This window comes from Bactrocera oleae, chromosome 3 (assembly GCF_042242935.1).
Source record: "Bactrocera oleae isolate idBacOlea1 chromosome 3, idBacOlea1, whole genome shotgun sequence".
Lineage (NCBI taxonomy): Eukaryota > Metazoa > Arthropoda > Insecta > Diptera > Tephritidae > Bactrocera > Bactrocera oleae.
Genome location: NC_091537.1, coordinates 63,357,035 through 63,362,340, shown reverse-complemented (window position 1 = coordinate 63,362,340; position 5,306 = coordinate 63,357,035). Strand labels below are relative to the sequence as shown.

Sequence of the window (5,306 nt, the reverse complement as noted above, 5' to 3'; positions counted from 1 at the left end):
AAGTACTGAATATGTGGACCCCAGTGCCTCTAGTTGACCTTCTACCGAAAATATCAGTCAATCCATAAAGAAATCTCAAACGAGTATACTATTTGACTTTGCGAGAGTATAAAATGTTCGGTTACATCCGAACTTAGCCCTTCCTTACTTGTTATTATTATTTATTTAAATTAAAATAGAACACTTAAATTAACAACTTGATTGCACAACTCTCGAAGTTCAAAGGGGAAATGATCAATAATAGCTAATTGTGCTATTTCTCTGAACACCTGCAACATGCAACTTTTGCAAAAAAATTGTCAGCAACCAAATACTAAATATGATAACGGTATATAGTTTACGGTTACACATTATACCGGTCAACGCAAACACTTAGGTGAAAAAATAAAGCTTTGACCTTTATTAGCAATAAGGAAATTTTTATCTCAAATATTTGAATCAATAAGTGTGCTATTTTCCTGTGCATAGCTGTATGTGTATAATTAGTATGTGATTTTTTTATACTCTCGCAACCTGTTGCTAACGGTTGTTTGTATCACCTAAAACTAATCGAGTTAGATATATGGTTATATATATATAAATGATCAGGATGAAGAGACGAGTTGAAATCCGGGTGACTGCCTGTCCGTCCGTCCGTTCGTCCGTGCAAGCTCTAACTTGAGTAAAAATTGAGATATCTTTATGAAACTTTGTAAACATGTTTCTTTGTACTGTGAGACGGTTGGTATTGCAGATGGGCGTAATCGGACCACTGCCACGCCCACAAAACGCCATTAATCAAAAACAAATAAATTACCATAACTAAGCTCCGCAATAAGATACAAGACTGTTATTTGGTACACAGGCTCACATTAGGGAGGGGCATCTGAAGTTAAATTTTTTTATTAAGTGGGCGTGGTCCCGCCTCTAATAGGTTTAATGTGCATATCTCCTAAACCGCTAATGCTATAATAACAAAATTCACTGGAAGCAAATGTTTTAGCACTTCTATTGACGGTGTGAAAATAGTTGAAATCGGGTGGCAACTCCGCCCACTCCCCATATAACGGTACTGTTAAAAACTACTTAAAGCGCGATAAATCAAGCACTAAACACGCCAGAGACATTAAATTTTATCTCTGGGATGGTATGAGATGACTTTATAGGAACCGCGTTCAAAATTAGACAGTGGGCGTGGCACAGATATACAATATAATTATAAATTATAGGTAGTAACCTATAAAATATAACAACACTTGCGACAAGGCCTTCAGCTGTGGGCTTAATTTTACTTGTACTTTTTGTATGAGATTTTACTTATGAATATGTATGTACAAGTATATACTAATACTTATGGTTATACTTAAATACTAATGTCTATGCTTATGCTTAGAATTAAGGGGTAGCAATATATGTTAGTATAGGAAAATTGTGGTAAAATTTTATTATGGTGGTTTTAGATGAGATGCTTTAGTTGGGCTCTAGAGATGAAGTTGTAAATTTATTTTATGTTGGCAGTTGACGGTTCTTTGACAAGTTCCGAAGGAGAAGACTCGACATAGTCTCGTCTTATATGGCGAAAGGTAGGACATATGTTCAGTATGTGTTCTACAGAATTTGTTGGACTGCTGCATAGCCGGCAGCCAGGCGTTATGTTGCGGTCCAGAATATGTTGGTGCCTTAAGATGGTGTATCCTAACGGAGTTGTGCAAAAATTTTGATCTCCGGGATGCTGCATGTAGAGGGGTATACTGCTTTTCTTTGTTCGGGATTAACGAGCCGGTAACGGTTGTCGTAAGTATACCAGTCCGCTTTAGCTTTAAGATTTGAGAAATTTTCAACAAATCGCACAATGTCGTTGCTTTCATTAGTTCTTACGTAAATACATGGACTAAGAGTGGCGTTTTTTGCTTCTTTATCAGCAAGTTCGTTGCCTGGAATGCCACCGTGTCCTGGAATCCACATTACTTTAATTTTATTTCGGCTATCAATCAATTTGTCTCGAATTTCACTGATTAAAGGGCTGCTGTTGGATGTATTTCGAATAGCTGTGACTGTTGCAAGGCTGTCGGTACAGATAACATATTTACCTTTGGAAGACGTGATCCGTGACAGGTCTCGGAAACCACTGCATATGCGGTGTTGTGGGGATTTTTTGACCCATCGGTGTAAATGAATTTCTATCCTTCTGAATAGAGATCTGTCTTGCGCTGCATAAACCCTTGTTTATACACCTCGTAGTTAGTGGAGGCTTTGTTCCAGGTCATCAGTTTGTCTTCTATAACAGAAGAGTCTAGAGCCCATGGAGGATGTTTGCTAATCTTCGAACGTTTGGGTGAAAGGTGAATATCAAGTTCATCAACGTTCTTTAGAATTAGGTGTATTGTTGATAGGAACTTGGATGTTCGTATTTTATGGGTGGCCGAACGTATGTCGTTGAGCAAATTAGGGTTAGAGCCTAGATATACCTTTGGTATCAGTCGTAATGTGTTAATCTCCAATCTTTCGTTAATGTGTGGCATTCCAGATTCAGCGAGAATGCTTTTGGTGCTGGAAGTTGGGAATGCCCTAAGACTACGTCTTACTGCCATGTGATAAGGCGCATAGAGTTTCTTTAGCTCGCTGCCGGCGTGATATCCGTATATTAGTAGTCTATAATCGATAATTGAGAGTAGTAAAGATCTCACGATATTGATAAGTATTGAAGGATGAACAAAAGAATGTCGTGAAGCTAAAAACTTGATTATATTTAACCTATCGAAAAGTTTTTTTCTTATATATAAACAATGTTTTTTGAACTTAACTTAGAGTCAAAAATTAATCCTAAAATTTTAATTTCATTAACAGTAGGTATTTTTATGTTATTAAAAGAGAAAGTAATATTATCACATTTTCTTTTACGACACATATGTAAGATATTACATTTATCTAAGGATAACTTAGCCCCGGATGTGAGCGACCAGTTAGATATATTATTTAGTATTTCCGTAAAAGTTAATTTGACGTTATTCAGATCGAGTTGTTTTGAATATATCAGAATTTCGTCTGCGTACATACAGTAGTAGACTGAAAAAATGGGATAGTATCTCGCTGATTTCATTAAATACAATTATAAATATGACCACAGATAAAGGGGAACCTTGAGGGACTCCATTTTCTAAAGGCAAACAGTGAGAAAAATTATTGTGAACTTTAATCCGAAATCTTCGATTTGTTAAAACAATTTTAAGTAGGTTGCAACATTTTGGTCCCAATTTCCATTTTGCTAATTGTTGTAGAGCTTTATGAAGTCCGATACGATCATACGCTTTTTCAAAGTCTAAGCTAAGGCAGGTAACGTGCCCCTTGTTCGAGATAATTTTGGAAGAATGGTGCTCGAAGTGTAAAAGGGCACCCATTGTACCTTGATTCTTTCTGAATGCGACTTGGTTGTGACTGATTAGTCTACTCTTCTCTGCGTACCACATTAAACGTATGGAGATTATTTTCTCCAAAACTTTTCCTAAACAAGAAAACAGTGAAATAGGCCTATAGCTTGTAAGTTCTGATGAAGATTTTCCAGGTTTCGGTATTGGGACGATTTCAGCGATTTTCCAACTTTAGGGGTATATACCGTTTGAAAGTATTTTATTGTAAAGATTTACTATCCTTTTTTAACATCATGTGGAATGTGTCTTAACATGTCATAGGTGATCCTGTCGACACCAGGTGTTTTACCTTTGGAGTTTGATAGTGCGACGTCAAACTCATCAGTGGAAATATTAGATTCTAAGCTTAGCGCTGGATTTCCGCTAGGTAAAAGTTTATGCTCTAAAGATTTTTGTTTTTCAGCTGCGAACTGTTTTGTGAAAGTAGAGTCACTTGAATAGGAGCTCCAGAACGTGGGGAACTCGTTCGCTATAATATTTGGGTCGTTAGTTAATCCAGATTGGTTGTTTAAGTAAGTGATTGTAATAGGTTTTTTCACGCCAGACAAGCGTCTTATGTCACGCCAAATAAGTTGAGGAGAGGTTTTGGAGTTAATATTTTCAGTAAATTCTTCCAGACATATTTTCTTAGCCTTTTTGGTTTGTCGTTTAAAGATACAATAGCATTATCGCGTTTATATTATATGTTAAGAGATCAAGAAGGTTGCGTGTTTTTTTATATTTATAGCAGCTTTTGCGTTTTTGTGTTCGAAGGATTTCTAGTTCACTATTCCACCATGGTTTATATCGGTGTTGATATGTATTCTTGGTTTGAGGGATGGTGTGGTGTGCTGACGAACATATTATTTTTCTTACAAGTGTGACCTCTTGATTTATATTATTCGAAATAATGAATTTACTAGATATTGATGAGCAGAGATCTTTGTATTTCTCCCAATTGGCTTTATGTGTTAGAAAAATTGGTTTAAACTTTTTTGTGGACGTGTCTGGGTGAAACCGCTTTCCATCATCAATGGGAAATGATCACTACCATGGAGGTCCCTAAGGACCTTCCAAGAACACAACGGAAAGATATTGGAGGAACATGTCGTGACATCTACATGAGTGAACGATTGATGGGTGGAGAAGTGTGTAGGACTACCATCGTTTAAAACTATGAGGTTGCTACTTAATAAGACGTCTTCAATCTTTGTACCTCTATCGTTTGATAGAGGAGACCCCCAGATCGGGCTCCATGAGTTGAAATCGCTCATCCAAAGTATTGGATTTTGCGTTTTATTTAAAATATTTAAGATATCTGAGCAAGAGAAACTTTGCTTAGGAGGGATGTAGTATTGATTATTGTTAGTTTGGGATTAAATAATATCTCAATCGCAATAGTGAGTAAGGTGATATTGGTAAAAATAATTTTGTGAGGTATGTCTTCTTTTACCAAAATTGCAACACCTTGTTTGATGTATTGGTATTGAGGGCTATTAACGAAATAACCATTATGGCCATATGGAGGTTTAGGGTCGAAATCATGGCGTATATGTGTTTTTTGTAAACATAACACTGAAGGTTTCAGTTCTTTAATTAGTAGCTTTAATTCGTGAAAATTATTGAAATATCCGTGGATATTCCATTGCAAAATTGAAATCATTTAGAAGTTAAGATAATTGTGGGAGTATTATGTTATTATATGTGTGTATATATGATTAGTATTGTGTGGCTAGGTTTTCTATTGATAATGAAGTTTTGTTGTTGGAGTTGGAAGAAGGACTGGTGAAAGAATTGTGTGAATCGTTTAGATTAGAATTATGTGCTTTTTCGATGCTGATATGTTGTAGGTTGTTATTGTAGGGAAGTCTATAAGAAGTATTATTGTTTTCGGTTGGATTGTTGTTTTGGGAGGGAATT

General features: G+C 36.1%; 1 pseudogene; it reads right to left on the bottom strand.

Annotated features, from left to right (window-relative positions):
* Positions 1-1,176: 1,176 nt before the first annotated feature.
* LOC138855961 (uncharacterized) lies at positions 1,177-2,692 on the bottom strand (annotated as a pseudogene).
* Between the last annotated feature and the right edge of the window lie 2,614 nt (positions 2,693-5,306).